Consider the following 20,610-nt stretch of genomic DNA (forward strand, 5'->3'; position numbering starts at 1 on the left):
TAAATGATCACACCATCATGTCATTAAAACCTTTTTTGTATAGTTCTGTGTATTCTTGCCACCTCTTCTTAATATCTTCTGCTTCTGTTAGGTCCATACCCTTTCTGTCCTTTATTGTGCCCATCTATGCCTTTTTTAAATTGAGATTTGCTATTCTGAATCTTGAAACATAGCCATATCACAGAAGAAGAGAATACATATGTGATTTTTGAAGTAAGGCCAGCACCAGAAGCAGAACTTGTGAATGATGCATCTAAGACATACAATATAAGGAGGCATTCACTCCCAGATTTGTGCAGACCCCCAGCCCAAACCTGCACGGCCCTGGGAATGATGCTTCCTTGAATGTTGTACTCCATTGTTGTCACATGTCTCGCCCTAGTGACTCTGATGATTGATCTATTTATTCTTTCTATAAACCTATCCTGGAAGCAGCAAAGGGGGCCTCTCCAGATTCTCTCAACTTGTAACCATACTCTTCATGAATGCCCCTCCCTCTGTATACAGATTCCTTTCCCTCTCTTGTTCTCCTGCCAAACCCACAGAACAAGACTTCTTTGTTAGCTAGAGCTATCTATTTCCTCTCCTCCAGTATTTCCTCCAATATTGCTAAATATGACCAAGCTTTTCAGCTACTGTAGATTTCTGCTATTCAGTCTTAGCTGGTCCATAATGAGACTGTTGCTTATCCTTTATTTTCATCACTGTTTGACTGTCAGACAGATATTACAAACAAGAGGTCTTGGGTCTTAATTCAACATATAGATGCTTTTCTTTGTTTTATGGTATTTAATTTTTAAATACTTTCCCAAATTTAAAAACGACAACTTTACATAAAAACTGAGATGCATAAAATCTCAAAAACCGAAAGCAAACCAAAAAAGGAAAATCTGGCAAGAGTACATTCTCTTAATGCATGAGTATAATAAGCTGGAACTTTCTTACCACTCTACAGAAATGCCTTTCTTAGCTGCCAATGAGCTTACTACTGACAAAAACAAGTTTCTTCCCAGTTTTCAATTAATTCCTGACATCTGGAGTATTTTCCAATGATACTCAGTCCCTATATATTAAAACTCTTGTTAAATTTTCACAATGGGACATGGGGACTTCCCTTCTTTTTTAAATGATGTTCTTTAATATATATATATATATATATATAGGCTATTTGAGGTCTTAATTGTGGCATGTGGGATCTAGTTCCCTGACCAGGGATCAAACTGGGCCACTGTATTTGGAATGCAGAATCTTAGCCACTGCACCACCTGGCCCTCCCTCTTCTTTTTACCAAATATAAGTTACTGCTTGATTCAGTCCAGGAAACAAGATCCCAGACCTGTCCACATTATTAATATAGATACACATTTTAATGCTGATAAAGTGTCCCTCCAACATTCCTCACCACTAGTACTAGTATTATTACATTTATAACCCTGTAACTTCTCATAAAAACCGTCTTGTCTTCCAAAATCTCTTTTTAAATCCCCATATGTGTATCCCATAGAGTCATATATTTATGTATTCTATGGATAACAAAAGGTGATAAATAAATTTGAGATTTTAAACAAAAGTAAATTGATTTCAAAAGAACTCATCAAAGTCTTTAAAATATTACTAATTATGGGAGCATGTGTGCATGCTAAATCGCTTCAGTCATATTGGACTCTTGGTGACCCTATGACGTGTACCTGCCAGGGCCTCTGTCTGTGGGATTCTCCAGGCATGAATACTAAAGTAGGTTGCCATGCCTTTCTCCAAGGGATCTTCCCGACTCAAGGATCAAGCACAAGTCTCACATTTCCTGCATTGACAGGCAAGTTGTTTACTGCTAGCAACCCCTGGGAAGTTCCAATTATGGGAGACTTGGATTTGAAGACTCAAATGCTAGACCTGGGATCAATAGGTTCAAGTCCCAGTTCAACTCTTTCCTTTGTGACCAAGAGTCATACTCATAATTTTTTCATTAAAGTATTTTTTTTCAGCCAAGTCCTTGATGTTCTCTCCAGAACATATTTTCTAGTATTTTAAAATGTGGATAGACTGAGAATTTTCTGAATATTCATATTCTGTTTCCTATAGGCTTAACAATTCCTTCTTCAATTCATCTCTCTCCTCTTATATTTACTAGAAACAGTAAAGAGAAGCCAAGCCTGTATGTTCAACACTTTGCTTAGAAATTTCATCTGTTAAGTATCCCAGTTAATTTCAAACAAGTTTTGCTTTCTACAAAACACTAAATGAAATTCAGCCAAGAGTTTTGCCACTTTATAACAAGGATCACCTTTCTCCAGTTTCCAAAACCATATTCCTATTTCCACTTGAGATATCATAAGAATCACCTTGAAATGTTTATTTTTCTAGACAGTCCCTTTGAAACAATCTAGGGTTTTTCCAACATGTACATCAGAACTCTTCCAGCCTTTGCCCATTATCCACTTTTCCACAAATCACTTTCACATTTTTTGATATTTGTTATAGCAGCAATCTCTTCTAGATACCAAAATCTATATTCGTTTGCTAAGTTTACTATAACAAAATGCTAGAGACTGAGTTACTTAAACAACAGAATTTTATTTTCTTCATAATTCAGGTGCCTGAAAGTCCAAGATCAAGGTGCCCTCAGGCTGGGTTTCTCCTGACAATGGTCCTCCGGTTTGTAGAGGGCACCTTCCTGGTGTGTCCTCACATTGCCTTTCTCTTTATGTATACATCCTTGGTGTCTCTGCCTCTTTTTATAAGGACACCTTTCTTACTGGATTAAGGCCCCACCCTTACGACCACATTTTACCTCAATCACTCCTGTAGGGGCTCTATTTCGAAAAACAGTCACATTTTGAGATACACTAAAGGATAGGACTGCAGCATTTGAATTTTACGGGACATAATTTAAACACAGCTAGTGAAGGTGATGGAATTCTAGCTGAGCTATTTCAAATCCTGAAAAGTAATGCTGTTAAAGTGCTATACTCAATATGTCAGCAAATTTGTAAAACTCAACAGTGGCCGCTGGAAAAGTTCAGTTTTCATTCCAATCCCAAAGAAGTGTAATGCCAAAGATTGTTCAAATTACCATACAATTGTGCTCCTTTCACATGCTAGCAAGGTAATGCTCAAAATCCTTCAAGTTAGGCTTCACCAATCAAGAACTTCCAGATATACAAGCTGGATTTAGATAAGGCAGAGAAACCAGAGATCAAACTGGCAATATCCATTGGATCATAGAGAAAGCAAGGGAATTCCAGAAAAACATCTCCTTCTGCTGCATTGACTATGCTAAAGCCTATGACTGTGTGAAAGTGAAAGTCATTCAGTTCAGTTCAGTTCAGTGGCTCAGTCGTGTCCGACTTTTTGAGACCCATGAATTGCAGCACATCAGGCCTCCCTGTCCATCACCAACTCCCAGAGTTCACTCAGACTCACATCCATCGAGTCGGTGATGCCATCCAGCCATCTCATCCTCTGTCATCCCCTTCTCCTCCTACCCCCAATCCCTCCCAGCATCAGAGTCTTTTCCAATGAGTCAACTCTTTGCATGAGGTGGCCAAAGTACTAGAGTTTCAGCTTTAGCATCAATCCTTCCAAAGAACACCCAGGACTGATCTCCATTAGGATGGACTGGTTGGATCTCCTTGCAGTCCAAGGGACTCTCAAGAGTCTTCTCCAACACCACAGTTCAAAAGCATCAGTTCTTCAGTGCTCAGCTTTCTTCACAATCCAACTCTCACATCCATACATGACCACTGGAAAAACCATAGCCTTGACTAGTTGGACCTTTGTTGGCAAAGTAATGTCTCTGCTTTTGAATATGCTATCTAGGTTGGTCATAAAGTCACTCAGTAGTGTCCAACTCTTTGTGATCCCATGGACCACAGTCCATGGAACCACTATACAGCCCATGGAATTCTCCAGGCCAGAATACTGGAATGGGAAGCCTTTCCCTTCACCAGGGTTCTTCCCAACCCATTGATCAAACACAGGTCTCTACATTGCAGGCAGATTCTTTACCAGCTTAGCCACAAGAGAAGCCATTGTGTGGATCACAACAAATTCTAGAAAATTCTTAAAGCGATGGGAATATCAGACTACCTTAGCTGTCTCTTGAGGAACCTGTATGTGGGACAAGAAACAACAATTAGAACCAAACATGGAACAATGGACTGGTTCGAAATTGAAAATGAGTACAACAAGGTTGTATATTTTCACCTTTTAATTAACTTATATGAAGATACATCATCAAAATGCTAGGCTGGATGAATCACAAGCTTGAATCAATATTTCCAGGAGAAATATCAACCTCAGATATGCAGATGATACCACTCTAATGGCATAAAGTGAAGAAGAACTAAAGAGCCTCTTGATGAAGGTAAAAGAGGAGAGTGAAAAAGCTAGCTTAAAACTCAACATTCAAAAACTAAGATCATAGCATCCAGTCCCATCACTTTATGACAAATAGATGGGGAAACAATGGAAACAGTGACAGACTTTATTTTCTTGGGCTCCAAAATCACTGTGGATGGTGACTTCAGCTATGAAATTAAAAGACACTTGCTCCTTGGAAGGAAAGCTATTACAAACCTCAACAGTGTATTAAAAATCAGAGACATCACTTTGTTGACAAAGGTCTATATAGTCAAAGCTAAGGTTTTTCCAGTAGTCATGTATGGATGTGAGAGTTGGACCATAAAGAAGGCTGAGCACTGAAGAATCAATGCTTTTGAACTGTGGTGCTGGAGAAGACTTCTTGAGAGTCCCTTGGACTGCAAGGAGATCAAACAGGTCAATTCCAAAGGATTTCAATCCTGATTATTCATTGGAAGGACTGATCCTGAAGCGGAAGCTCCAATACTTTGGCAACCTGATCTTCACAAGCACATTCATTGGAAAAGACCCTGACGCTGGGAAAGATTGAGGGCAAATGGAGACAGGAGCGACAGAGGATAAGATTGTTAGATGTTATCATCGACTCAATGGACATGAGTTTGAGCAAACTCTAGGAGATAGTGAAGAACTGGGAAGGCTGGGGTGCTGCAGTCAATGGGGTCACAAAGACTCAGAAAGGACTTAGCAACTCAACAACAGCAACAAAAACAATTTCACCCTTAACACTTCATATTCTTTTCATGTAGTTTTTAAAGCCCCCAGGAAATGTGGTATCTGTTTATGAACAAATCTACTCAAATCCTTGTGTTCCACAATGATCCTTAGTACCTAAACAGGCACTTGAGACCCACAGACCACCAATGCCTTTGACACTGCTGTTGCCCCACATGACAGTTTCCCAGGCCACAGTGGTGACCCCCAAGCAGTTCTGCAATTTCGATATTTGGCAAAACCAATACAATATTGTAAAGTTTAAAAATAAAATAAAATTTAAAAAAATAAAGTAAAACTAGTGAAAAAAAAAATCTTCTCATGCATGAAACAGCACCATGGTCTTCCAGTCCCTACCAAGGATAGAATCCTGATGAATCCTGTGAGATTTGTCAAAGTTGGGAAAGATTTGCTCCTTCCATAGGATTCAAACTAGTCCACAAAGCTAGCCTCAGGAATATGTGTCCCCTTCATCTTGCCCCTGATATAGATTGAGCTATTCTTGTCAATTCTTCAGTTCAGTTCATTTCAGTTCAGTCACTCAGTCGTGTCCGATTCTTTTCGACTCCATGAATTGCAGTACGCCAAGCCTCCCTGTCCATCACCAACTCCTGGAGTTCACTCAAACTCACATCCATCGAGTCGGTGATGCCATCCAGCCATCTCATCCTTTGTCATCCCCTTCTCCACCTGCCCCCAATCCCTCCCAGCATTAGAGTCTTTTCCAATGAGTCAACTTTTAACATGAGGTGGCCAAAGTAGTAGAGTTTCAGCTTTAACATCATTCCTTCCAAAGAACACCCAGGACTGCTCTCCTTTGGAATGGACTGGTTGGATTTCCTTGCAGTCCAAGGGACTCTCAAGAGTCTTCAACACCGCAGTTCAAAAGCCTCAATTCTTTGGCGCTCAGCCTTCTTCACCGTCCAACTCTCACATCCATACATGACCGCTGGAAAAACCATAGCCTTGACTAGATGGACCTTTGTTGGCAAAGTAATGTCTCTGCTTTTGAATATGCTATCTAGGTTGGTCATAACTTTCCTTCCAAGGAGTAAGCATCTTTTAATTTCATGGCTGCAGTCACCATCTGCAGTGATTTTGGAGCACCCAAAAATAAAGTCTGACACTGTTTCCACTGTTTCCCCATCTATTTCCCATGAAGTGATGGGACAAGATGCCATGATCTTAGTTTTCTGAATGTTGAGCTTTAAGCCAACTTTTTCACTCTTCTCTTTCACTCTCATCAAGAGGTTTTGTAGTTCCTCTTCACTTTCTGCCATAAGGGTGGTGTCATCTGCATATCTGAGGTTATTGATATTTCTCCCAGCAATCTTGATTCCAGCTTGTGCTTCTTCCAGCCCAGCATTTCTTATGATGTACTCTGCATATAAGTTAAATAAGCAGGGTGACAATATACAGCCTTGACGTACTCCTTTTCCTATTTGGAAGCAGTCTGTTGTTCCATGTCCAGTTCTTTGCTTACTTTGCATCTATTAATACATCCATCTACTCCATCCTACATCTTCATCCATTTCTTGGTGGTCCAGGTATATTTCCCTTCCTGGTGAAACTAGACTCGGTCACATGATTTGCCTTGATATTGGCATAAATAGCAGAGGGAGAACTGTTAAATGGCCTTGCATGGTTTGACTTGTCTTGTGCCCTGGAAATCTGCTGTGAGAAGAATTTTTCCTAGTAACTGATGTGCCGTAAACCTGGTCCCTAGATCAAAGCACATAGAGTAGATCTGAGTCCAACTGATAACCTTCAGGGGGGTTCAGCTTATCCACTGCCTGAGTTAGACCACCCAATCGAGCAGCTCGGCCTGCATTCAATTTCCTGGCTTGTGAATATGTGACTTAATATTTATCATTGTAAATCATTATATTTTGGCATTTTGTTATATGGTGTTATTGTTTATTGGAGTATGAAATGGCAATCCACTCCAATATTCTTGCTGAAATAATCTGATAGACAGAGGAGCCTGAAGGGCTGCAGTCCATGGGGTCGCAAAGAGTCAGACAGGACTGAGGGACTGAGCACACATTGTTTATAATGGCCAACTAAGTCAGTGTCTAGGGAAGGTGCACAAAATGTCCCTCCTTAAGGTCCCTTCCATTATCCTTGTAACATAAATAAAACCAATAGACACAAATTCTTCAGACACACTGAAATTCAGGATTCCAGGATAGCAGAATTCAAATCACAGTCTCGGGAAAGAATGCTGTTTTATGTACCTTCACTATTAAAGGTGGATTTCTCACATCTCACAAATTCATAGGTTTTATTAGAGTTAGAAGTCATAGTAAAGACTGTAACTATTCCCAATGGAAGAAATATTGGAGGTCCAGAGATGAAAATTATTTACATCATGTACATTATAAGACAATGGCAGCAGTAGGGCTGGGTCTCTTGGCTCTGAACACAGAATTCTTCTATTGTGACTCCCACGATTTCTCAGGATTAGGAAATCAATCCTGTGAAATATTTTTAGTGAAAGCTTTCTTAATTGTAACAAGCTTCAGGAATTCCCTGTTTAGATCATGTCCATTATTTTTACAGTTTTCTTCAAGGTCTGCTGCTGCTGCTAAGTCACTTCAGCACTGGAGTGGGTTGCCATTTCCTTCCCCAATGCATGAAAGTGAAAAGTGAAAGTAAAGTCGCTCAGTCATGTCTGACTCTTAGTGACTCCATGGACTGCAGCCTACCAGGCTCCTCCATCCATGGGATTTTCCAGGCAAGAGTACTGGAGTGGGGTGCCATCAATCTGAGATAATTTTGACCCAGATTTTGATGTCAAACTTAACTGAAAAGGAGTATTTTAGTGAAAGAGAGTAAGATCCATTAAGTGTGGTAAACTAGCCCAAACACTGAGATCTACAAACTACCTTGGAATCTCTGAACAGTCATTTACTTAAATCTGTTCAGCACTCTCCTTGCTAAGGCGTCATCTAAGTAAGAGACACTAAAAGGAACATTATTAATAATATTTGCTTTCTTTACTATGTTCAGATTTTCAGTTGCTCAGGAAAAATGTTAGAATTCTAGGGGAAAATATTGCTTATTTTATTTGGAGGAAAATTTAATGGCACTTAAAAGTAATATAGACATCCATGTGCCAGAATCATATTGGGCACAATGCATGGCATGTGGGATCTTAGTTTCCCATCCAGCCATTGAACCTGTGCCCCCACTTTGGAAGTGTGGATCCTTAACCATTGGATACCAGGGAAGTTGCCATTTGCTGTTATGCTGCATTTTTCTATAAATTGTGAGCTTAAGTTTCTGGAGAACTGGTAACTGAGCAATGCCTTCAAGAAGGAGACTGCAAAGTCATGCTTGTATCTGAGGAAAGCATTTATGGCTACGGGAACAACTAACTTCAGTTGCCAAGTCTCCTCAGATGGGAGCAGGAGAGGAAACTGAAGCTCAAGAACATTAAGTGATGTGTTTGAGTTTGGGTGAATCTAAGTAAAAGAGTATTTTGCAGGCTGGAGAAAAAGCATGTTCAGTCCTTAGCAAACTCACATACTCAGTGTCTCCTAAGTTTCCCACCAGATTCACCCTAAAATATATATATATATATATATATATATATAACTTACAATAAGTAATGAACTAGTTCCATTAGTGAATGTTTAAAATAACTTGAGATCACTAGCACTGCTACGTTTGAATTTCTCAAGGTTTCAGTCTTAGAGGGGAGAATCCAAATGCTCATGTGTACAAATGCTCAATAGACAATAAACAGAACCTCCCCATGTTGCACTCAGATTCTAAGATGACTCCAATTATCTGCACCTCCTCATACTCATGTCTTTCTGTATTCCTCCCCTTGAGCATGTGTGGGACTTGTGACTTGCTTCTGTTCGGTAGAATACAGCAAAGATGATGGGCTATGTGTGACTATATGTACATGATCACATTATATAAGACTCTACTGTCCATCTTGCTAGAGGAATTTATCCCTTGCTGGCTTTGAAAAGGTGAGCTGCCTTGTTGAGAGCTGCCTTGTGGAAAAAGCAACAACACAAGGACCAGAGGCTAATCTTGGAGAGGCAGGAGTGAGTACAGATGTGAAGCTAGCTCTTTATTCCCTGCCCAGGAATAGAACCTGGGTAGCCACAATGGCAGCCCACTCCAGTACTCTTGCCTGGAAAATCCTATGGACGGAGGAGCCTGGTAGGCTGCAGTCCATGGGGTCGCTAAGAATCGGACACAACTGAGCAACTTCACTTTCACTTTTCTTTTTCATGCACTGGAGAAGGAAATGGCAACCCACTCCAGTATTCTTGCCTGGAGAATCCCAAGGATGGCAGAGCCTGGTGGGCTGCCGTCTATGGGGTCGCACAGAGTCGGACATGACTGAAGCGACTTAGCATAGCATAGCCTGAATGAATCGCAGGAATCCTAGTCACCAGACCAGCAAGGGCTAAAGGCTAGAAGCTATTTTTTCCTGAATCTTACCCCAGTGAAAAATGCATTTCTCATGGAGGCAAAAACTGTAAATGCAGGTACAAAGTTTATTATTAGAGACATAGCACAACAACAAGTAAGATACTTTGGAGAAAAACAGCTTGTTTAGTTAAGATAGAAGCAAGACAGAGATGCACACCCAGAGAGAAGGGGTGTGGGTCCCCCCGCCCGCATGTGAAGAGTAGTGTAGTAAAGAGATGGTTAACAAATTTATACAGGACCGTTCTTCTGGGTCTTTGTCTTCCTTTTGGTCAATTGTTGGTTTCATTTTCCACACCTCACCTTTCCTGGGACCCTCCCTGACAAGCATACACACCATTTTCCAAGATGGATTCCAGCCCAGAGGCCTATGGGACCACATATTAGCATCACATACTATGAGGTGGTGCCCCCCTCTTTCTGACCCTCAAGGAATCTTTTCTGCGCATGCAAAATATCTGCCTTTTTCAGAGATGGAAAATATATGACCTCCCGATCCTTTACTTAAACAAGGTTTAAACTCTCTCTGTCCCTGCCATGACTGTTATCTGAAGGTGTCCAAGGGAGACAAAGCCTGCTATTTATGCTGTTTCAATTGTTACTTCCATTTTGAAGAGCAAACAGAAGACTGATTGTAAATATATAATCTGGAGCTCACCTAGCCCCTGTTTCAGGAAATGCAAACAAGAGGCTAGTTGCAAATGCCTAGCCTGGGGTCAGTCTGTCTCCTAGATTGACCCTACACTGGGGTCAAGTGTATAGTGTCTAGTCAATAGTCAGCTAGACAATGAGGCTTTCACTCTAAAAACCTATAAGGACTTGGATTCTGCCAACAACTGTATAAACTTGGAAGGAGATCCTCTGCCATTGGAACCCCAGATGAGAACTCAGCCCAAGCCAATGCTTAGATTGCAGTCTTGCAGTTGATCAAAGTAAGCTGTGTGCAGACTCAACACACAGAAACAATGAGATAACGAATATATGCTGTTTTAAGCCTCTGTTTGTGGTCATTTGTACACAGCAATAGACAACTAATGAACTTACCCACCTTACTACAGTGTAATTTGAAGTAAGATATGATTTGCCTGCAATACAGGAGACTTGGGTTCAATCCCTGGGTCAGGAAGATCCCCTGGAGGAGGATATGGCAACCCACTCCAGAATTTTACTTGGAGAATCCCATTGACACAGGAGCCTGGTAGGCTACAGTCCATGGGGTTGCAAAGAGTTGGACATGACTGAAGTGACTTATATATACTTACTGAAGAATGCACACATACAGAAAGGAACTGAGGTGGTCTTAGGAGGGTATGACTCAGATCTGCTTAAAAAGAGTCAGCTGCAAGGAGTGTGATTAACCAAAAGCCTATGGCTGCCACACTTTCAGAATCCATTGTGTTGCTCTCACTACTCTTCTCTTCTCCACCTCCCACAGCAAACCCTCACTTCCCTAGCCTCTACCACCTCAGGCTCCTCTCAGACACTGACTTGAATAATGCCTGGTAATATTAGAGCTGAGACATTTCTGCCCAGTGTGGGCCTCCTCTAGGGTTAATCTTTGCTCCAAGCACTCCATCAGTCTGGTTGCCATTTTCTCAGAGCTCTATAGCACTCGGAAGTCTCTTCCTTCTTTCCCCCTCTCTCCCTCACAGTGTCAGATTGGCATTGTGATCTGAATCCCTGTCATTTATTCTTCGTTATTCTTCATGGCACCTCCCTCAAAAATCTCGTGCCCTTTCCCTTGTGTTTTGGCATCAGTGTTCCAGATAACTCAAATTGACCCTTTTCCTTTTCTGGGACTTCAGCAGCAAGTGAAGCTGGAAAGGCAAACATATACAGAGAAACATAGGAGGGTCCGTAGAGCTGCTTGCAGTTGCAACTCTGCTGTTACCAGTAATCCATGTTGACTGAGCCTGTCACTGCCTCCCTGGGGCTGCTTTCTTTTTGTTAAATGAGAGTGTTGAAGTACATGATCTTCAATATTTTTCTTTTGCCTTTCCATCTTCACTAAGTATAAAAGGAGAACAGATATTAAAAATGACTTAAGAATAAACAAAAGTAGTGAGGGGTTTAGAAAAGAGAGAGGGAAAGGAGAAAATAGAGCCAATGGAAGGACCCAAGAGAAAAGAATCATAATCACAGATTGGCCCTTTTGAACAGTTCATGGTTTACATCCTGATATTTTTCATTTTAAAAACTTTGGATCTAGTCTTGACGCAGCTGGCAGAGTGAGCAGCGGGTTTGCTATCAATTTTCTAGGAATTTCAGATGGTAAAATCCCCAGGGCTACATCTAATGCGAAGGCCAGTTTCCGGTGATTTTCTTTTCTGCCTGTGTGGTCCCTGTGGACCCAGACTGCTTTTATTTTTCCACTTTAACAGTTGATGCTACACACCCCTTCTCATGGGGCCCCTTTCCTTCCCACATTTGCCTCCTCCTCAGTGGTTTATCTTTTCTCCGGTTTAACATTTTCTTGGTAGGCTCAAAGACAAGTACTTGCCTTTTTGGTTTTAAAGTTCTTTCTTCAAATCCCTCTGGGGAGACAGAAGAACCAAATAACAAACAAAGAGAAATTCAGAGTTCTACAAAATTTCATGGCATTCTTAGAGTTACTGTTCCTGGTCTATTTTGTCTGCTGCTGTGACATTTATGATTCCAGAAGGCATATTAGACTCCAACTTTCTTCTTTGGTGTTTTGTCCAGTAACCATTTCTCTCAGATGCATCGTCTTCTTTTCTGAAGATGCTCTTCTCCACAAGACACCTTCTGCCTAGTGAAGAAGGTGAGATCCCAGGCAGAAATACAGAGGTGCAACCTGTCTATTCTGATGTCCACTGGAATCAAACACGTGCTTGCATGTAAATAGGAATGTGCTTGAATATAAATAGGAAAGGTTAAAGGTTGACAGATAATATTCTCCAAAGGTAACCGTAACATCTCTCAACCCACATAATCTTCTACATTAATAGATAAGGTGGCCACACTACCTTTGAGAAATGGATCTTCTTCCCTTGCATCTGAATGCATTTGTGACTAACTAAATCAATAGAATATGGCAGAAATGATATTACATGACTCCTAATCACTGCATTCTGTGAGCAGTCGTGTCTGACTCTTTGCAACTCCATGCAGGCTCCTCTGTCCATGAGATTTTCCAGACAAGGATACTGGAGAGAGTTACCATTTCCTACTTCAGGGGATTTTCTGGACGTAGAAATCGAACCCATGTCTACTGCATTGGCTGGTGGATTCTTTTACCACTGAGCCACTGAGAAGTCCATATGACTCCTAATACTACATCCTGAAAAGCAGTGAAACTTCTGCCTTGTCGTGTGGGACATATGTTATGGCACCCTGAAAGCCCACATTAAAATTCTGACTCTCCTGAGGCCATCATGGAGGGAACTTGTGATGGTGCTTCAGTTGACAAGTCTAGCTAAGGTCCTAGCCTATAGCTGACAGCAACTATCAGTTGAGAATAAAGATGCCTGCAGATAGTTTCAGCACCCAGATGCAGAGTGCCTCAACCTATTGTTGAGATTTTCCAGCTAGAGTCTCAATCTAAGGACTTCTGTCTGGATTCCTGACATGCAGAATTCATAAGTAAGATAAAATTATTTTTAAACTGTTAAGCATTGGCATATTTTTTAAATGAAGATATAATACCAGAACATGATTGAAAGTGAAAGTCACTCAGTCGTGTCTGACTCTTTGCATCCTCACGGACTATACAGTCCATGGAATTCTCCAAGCCAGAATACTGGAGTGGGTAGCCTTTCCCTTCTCCAGGATATCTTCCCAACCCAGGGATCCAACCCAGGTCTCCCTCATTGCAGGCAGATTCTTTATTAGCTGAGCCACAAGGAAAGACATGATTAGAGCCCATTCAATTTAGATGAGATTCTCAGAAGTTATTGCTGTCACTCCTTGCCTAGATTCTGGGTGCTACTCCCTTTTTTTTTTTTTCCCTAAAGTCAGATTTTTAGCTTTTAGTCATCTCTTGTACTCCTAACACATCATTTTTTTCCTTTAACTTTCTTAAGGTTGCTGCAATGTATACAAGTTTATGTGTATCCCTTTACACTGATACTGTACCAATGAAATACACCAGCCAGGAAGCATAATGGAAACAAGAGACCTTCTAGTAATGGAAACAAGAGACCTTCCACCTCAAAACCTCCATCCCTTGCAGATACTGAACTAAAATTTCTAGCAAGATACAGTTTGTTTTTGTTTTACTTTAGATTGCACAGATAGCTAAAATAAATGAAACAGAGAACAACTTCATTTACATGGAGGAAAAGAAGAAAATTATTTTAAAAATAAAAACAACATATTAGATATCATTTCTTGCACTTTTAATCCAATTTGCCTTTAAAGTTAACATTTGAAACATTGCCAGACAAAATGTGGATCCATTAAGTGTGTTACGATTTTTCTTTTCTAATAAAATAAACCTGTAAATTTCTAGGTTAATTGCTATATGTGTTCGTTTAAAAAAAAAGTCTCATGTTGTCCTGGTTAAATTATTTATTTGATATGTACAAATATAACTAGTGATATATTCACTATGGTTACTGCTGCTATAAAATTATAAAAGGAAGATCATTTTTTAATTGAATGCAAAGAAAACTATAGGCCCAATTAAGTTTATAATGCAAATAATTAATTGAATGTGATAATTTCTGAGGATGGCACAATGTGAAATGATCTGTTGAAATAAATTTGGCCTTGTTTCAATGTGCCAGATGAAAATATAATTCTGCCACAATGCATCTTATATTATAAATTCTTTATGTTATGTACCATGATGTCACTTTGTGTGAAAGTATGGTTTGCATATGTAGTCTTTCCCTTTTTTCTCATGATTGTAAAAGTTGATTAATCAGTACTAATAAAGCCACATTCAAACACAGGCACCACGCTTCTAATGAATTATCAAAATCTGCAACATCAGTTGTCTATAAACATCCCTATATATACACATATGTGTGTTATCTATGGATAATGTTTATAGTGCTGTGTTTTCCTTAGTCACTCAGTCATGTCCTACTCTTTGTGACCCCATAGACATAGCCCGCTAGGCTTCTCTGTCCATGGGGGATTTTCCAGGCAAGAATACGGGAATGGGTTGCCATATCCTCCTCCTCCAGGGGATCTTCTAAACCCAGGGATCCAAACCAGGTCTCCCACATTGCAGGCAGATTCTTTACCATCTGACCCACCAGGGAAGCCCATGAATACTGGAGAGGGTAGCCTATCCCTTTTCCAGGAGATCTTCCTGACCCAGGAATTTAACATGGGTCTCCTGCATTTCAGGTGGTGTCTGTGTGCATGAATATATATTGTTGTTCAGTCGCCCAGTCATGTCCAACTCTTTGCAACCCCATGGATTGCAACACACCAGGCCTCCCTGTCCCTCACCATCTCCCAGAGTTTGCCCAAGTTCATCTTCATTTCATCAGTGATGCTGTCTAGCCATCTCATCCTCTGATGCCCTCTTCTCCTTCTGCCTTGATCTTTCCCAGCATCAGAGACTTTTCCAATGAGTCATTTGTTTGCATCAGATGACCAAAATACTGGAGCTTCAGCTTCAGCATCCATCCCTCCAATGAAAATTCAGGGTTGATCTCCCTTAAGATTGACTGGTTTGATCTCCTTGGTGCCCAAGCAACTTTCAGGAGTCTTCTCTAACACCACAGTTTGAAGGCATCAATTCTTTGGCGTTCTGCCTTCTTTATGGACCAGCTCTCACAACTTTTTGAGACCCTTAAAAGATCATAGCCTTGACTATATGGACCTTTGTCGGCAGAGTAATGTCTCTGCTTTTCAACACACTGTCTAGGTTTGTCATCGCTTTCCCGCCAAGAAGCAATCATCTTCTGATTTCATAGTTGCAGTCACCATCCACAGTGATTTTGGAGCCCAAGAAGAGGAATTCTGCCACTCCTTTCACCTTTTCCCCTTCTCTGAAATGGCAACCCACTCCAGTACCTTTGCCCAGAAAATCCCATGAATGGAGGTGCCCGGTAGGCTACGGTCAATGGGGTCACAAAGAGTCAGACACGACTGAGCGATTTCACTTTCACTTTCACTAATGAGGCCGGATGCCATGACCTTAGTTTTTTTTTTAATATTTAGCCTTAAGCTGGCTCTTTCACTCTCCTCCTTCACCCTAACCAAGAGGTTCTTTAGTTTTTCTGCCATTAGAGTGGTATCATCCACATATCTGAGCTTGTTGATTTTTCTCTCCCCTACCTTGATTCTGGCTTGTAATTCATATTGTGGTATATTTTTAGACTTAGTTATAAATATTCTTGAGATTTATTTCACAACACAGTTAATTTTAAAAAAAAAAGGTTTGTTATTTTAAATATTGCTTTTAATCTTTGTTTGACAGGGCCCAGGAAACATTTATTTTAAGGCTAATTTTTCCCTGTTACTGCAGCAAAATTTGTCTGAGTCCACTACTCAGTGGTTCATGAATTTTGTGGTTTTCCCACTCTGGTTGTTGGGAACATAATTTTCCTGGCCTTTGTGAGTTCCTATTACTGTTCTCTCGTTGTTTTGTGTGGTTTCTTTTTTTCTCCCAGCCTTGGGCAATTTCTTCACACACCTGCCCTGCTTAGAGCTCAGATGGAGACTCAAGAGTTCTGACCTTCAGCAAATCACCTCAGCTCTCTCTGTGCTGCTCTCCTCTCTACTCCTGTGCCCTATGAATGCTACCTGGTGGTAGTGGTAGTTTAGCCTCTAAGTCATGTCTGATTCTTTGCAACCCCATGGACCAGAGCCCACTAGGCTCCTCTGTCCATAGGATATCCCAGGCAAGAATACTGGAGTGGGTTGCCATTTCCTTCTCCAGGGTATCTTCCTGACCCAGGGATTGAACCCGCATCTCCTGCCTTCACAGGCATATTCTTGACAACTGAGCCACCTGGAAAGCCCATGAATGCCACCTGCTCTTCATTAAATGAGTAAAACCAAATTTACAGCCCCACTTTCTCAATGCAGAGAGATCACGGGAAGGGGAAACCCTGTACTTCAACTAGGAAACTCCAAGCATTATCCTGGGCCAGTTTTAGGTCTTACTGCGCTCAAGGATCACTCTCCTTTATTGCCTGATACATAATTAGGAAAGCTGTCATTTCATATATATTGTCCACTTTTCAATTGTTTCAAATGAGAGGGTAAGTACAGTCCCCTTTACTGCATCCCAGCTGGTGGCAGTGACATGATCTCAGCTTTTCAGTGCAATAGGCCATGTGGCATTGCTGATGGTAACATATAATGGCCCAGTAGCCATTAAGGCCCGTAAGCCTTGGGTATCAGCCCCACCTGGGTATTTTAAGTTCATCAAAGCCAACAACAGTAGTTCATTTAATACTAAGGAATAAAAGAGATGATTATTTTCATAGGTTCATTATACCTCACTCATCCAACATTAACACAAAGACGACGACACAGAAAAACCTTAGATCTACATTCAAAGTTCTCTTGTGCTATTTAGTAAACAAATTTAAGCTTCCTTTTAATGCTTTTTGATTATACTCATTTGACTTAAATATCTTTCATTTCACACTATGTTTCTTCTTCATGTTTAATTAAGTAAAATTGAATTAAACTCTAGTGTAATCACAAAGATTTTCAATCATATTATCATTTAGCATATGCTGAAATTGATGAGAACCTACATACAGATATGGTGTCTAGATACACAACATGCCCAGTGTCAATAAATCACTCTGTCCCCAGAAGTAGTCCAGAGTACACCCATAGTGTCAGACCAATAGACCATTTTGCAAAGAATTATATTCAATCCAAGAAATATTTATTTAGATTAATGGCACCCCACTCCAGTACTCTTGCCTGGAAACTCCCATGGACAGAGGAGCCTGGTAGGCTGCAGTCCATGGGGTCACTAAGAGTCGGACACAACTGAGCGACTTCACTTTCACTTTTCACTTTCATGCATTGGAGAAGGAAATGGCAACCCACTCCAGTGTTCTTGCCTGGAGAATCCCGGGGACAGGGGAGCCTGGTGGGCTGCCATCTATGGGGTCGCACAGAGTCGGACACGACTGACGTGACTTAGCAGCAGCAGCAGCAGGTAGGATTCATGTATGGCATGATCTTTCTGAAAGCATCATATTCTAACTACAGAAATGATTTTACCTTTTCTTGAAAGAACAGCTAGCCAGTAGAATATCCAAAGGCTAACTGAGTGTATTGACAGTATTAAAATAAAGACAGATGGCATTTTTTACACCTCTTTAATATGTCTCCTTTATACTGCAGTGATTCTATTAATTGAAGTAAAGCTTTATTTTTAAATTTTAATTTTTCATAATATTTGTTCAAAGACAGTCAAAATGACTATAAGATAACATTTACACACATATTACAATATGAGCATGACTTGGTTGTTAGAACAATTAGAGATATATATTCAAAATCAATAATCTGTTTCTAGATTTTCCTTTTATTGCTTTCATTTTCTAAGTGACAGAATCTTCCATCTATTCCTCTGGATACTTTTTATATATATATATGGATGATTACCTCAGAATTGTTCTCTTGATTCAATGTCTAAAATCAGGAGAAGATTTTTTAAAAGTCTTAAATTCAAATGACTTTTTGTTTTTAAGAAGAAGCTTGTTTACTTTAGGAGAAGCTATCTTTTAAAATTTTCTGAATTTAAATCTATAATATTAGCAGTCTTTATTACCATAAAATGTGAGTTACCTTTGATCTAGACATTTCATTTCCAGCAATATATCCAAATAATAATGAGCTATCATTTAGTAACAATATACATCAGGTGCTTTTGTAAGTGGTTTGTTATACTTAATTTTCACCACAATCCCATGAGGTCAATTCTGTTCCTTGGTCATACATGAAAAAACCAAGCCACAGAGGGGCTAAATGGCTAGCCCAAACTCATGTATTGAGTGAGTAGTGGAGAAGGGATTCAATTCCAGGAAAACTGAGACCGAAGCTCAAATACTTAACAATATATTATGCTCCTTACAAAAAATATAATCAAAAACACAAATAATACATATGGAGAGGCTGGATAGACACATCAGTAGATTGATAGATAGGTGGATTGAGCTAGAATATATAGATATTCATTGCCATGTAATTTATTGTAATCCAAAATTAGGAAAAACAGTCTTGGTATAGAGAGTTAGTTAAATATATTATTCTATCCTCATCAAAGGCCTGCTATGCAATCAGCAAAAATAATGATGTGAAAGATACATTTGTTGACATAACACATCCTTAATGTAATTCTGCAAGAAAAATTAAAAATTGTAGGGAGTTTATATTTTGTTAACTTATTTTTGTAAATATTTGTAAAAAAAAAAAAAAAAAAAGGAGTCCTGGAGTTCTAGAAGCTGTTTACCAAACATCTCATCATAACTATCAAGATCTCTAGGTGTCTAGGTGAAAATCATTCATTTTTAGCTAGTTCTTTGTTGATTAAAAATTTTTCTGCAATAGTTATGACTTTCTATAGAGATAAAACTTCAAAAACTCAATTGCCAACTTTCTTAAAATAATTAAAACAAAAATACTGAATTTCAATATTTTTGAGATGTGATAAAATTTACATGTAGAAGCTAATTCTATGACTAACACTTTTTGAAGAAAATAATTAAGAATTCAACACCAGATGTTAGAAGTAAAAAATAATTTTTAGGAAAACATGAGCAAGATAATTATAAACATAAAGGGAGAAATTGGTATATTTGAAATGACAAAAAATAGCAAAAGGAGTCGGTGTCCAGGCTGCTGATGGGGTTAATTTCCTTTCCTAAGACTCCTACTTACACCCACCCAGCTCCACCGTTGCCCCTATGTGCCATGCTCCAACCTCCTCCTCCTCCTCCTCCTCCTCCTCCTCCTCCTCCTCCTCAGTAATGCAGAGATCAAGCCCTGAGCCTTTGGAGTGGGAGCACTGACTCCAAGACCCTAGAATACCAGAGAACTAACCCTAGGGAGTATCAAATAGAGAGAACTCATACAAAAGAAACCATTTAAATACAAGACCCCGCATAATCCAACCACCAGTAGCACCCTGTTCAGGATGCCTCATCTAAACCAACAAACAAAACAAAATACAAACCCAATCATCAAGAGACAGGATTACCACCTCACTCAGCCTTTCTCATCAGAGGAAAGACAAACAAACAAAAACTTAGCACAAATCTCACCCTATAAGGAAGCTCACACAAACCACTGGACCAACCTTCAGTTCAGTTCAGTTTGGTCACTCAGTTGTGTCAGACTCTTTGCCACCCCAAGAATTGCAGCACGCCAGGTCTCCCTGTCCATCACCAACTCCCAGAGTTTACCAAAACTCATGTCTGCTGAGTCAGTGATGCCATCTAACCCCATCTTGTCCTCTGCTGTCCCCTTCTCCTCCTGATTTCAATCTTTCCCAGCATCAGGGTCTTTTCGAATGAGTCAGCTCTTCACATCAGGTGGCCAAAACTGGAGTTTCAACTTCAACGTCAGTCCTTCCAATGAATACCCAGGACTGATTTCCTTTAGGATTGACTGGTTGGATCTCCCTGCAGTCCAAAGGACTCTCAAGAGTCTTCTCCAACACCACAGTTCAAAAGCGTCAATTCTTCAGCACTCAGCTTTCTTTATAGCCAGCTCTCACATCCATACATGACTACTGGAAAAACCATAGCCTTGACTAGATGGACCTTTGTTGACAAAGTAATGTCTCTGCTTTTTAATGTGCTGTCTAGGTTGGGCATAACTTTCCTTCCAAGGAGTAAGTGTCTTTTAATTTCATGGCTGCAATCACCATCCGCAGTGATTTTGGAGCCCAGACAGATAAAGTCAGCCACTGTTCCCACTGTTTCCCCATCTATTTGCCATGAAGTGATGGGACTGGCTGCCATGATCTTAGTTTTCTGAATGTTGAGTTTTAAGCCAACTTTTTCACTCTCCTCTTTCACTTGCATCAAGAGGCTCTTTAGTTCTTCACTTTCTTCCATACAGGTGGTGTCATCTGCATATCTGGGGTTATTGATATTTCTCCCAGCA

Source organism: Bos indicus, chromosome 6, assembly GCF_029378745.1.
Source record: "Bos indicus isolate NIAB-ARS_2022 breed Sahiwal x Tharparkar chromosome 6, NIAB-ARS_B.indTharparkar_mat_pri_1.0, whole genome shotgun sequence".
In the NCBI taxonomy this organism is placed as follows: Eukaryota; Metazoa; Chordata; class Mammalia; order Artiodactyla; family Bovidae; genus Bos; species Bos indicus.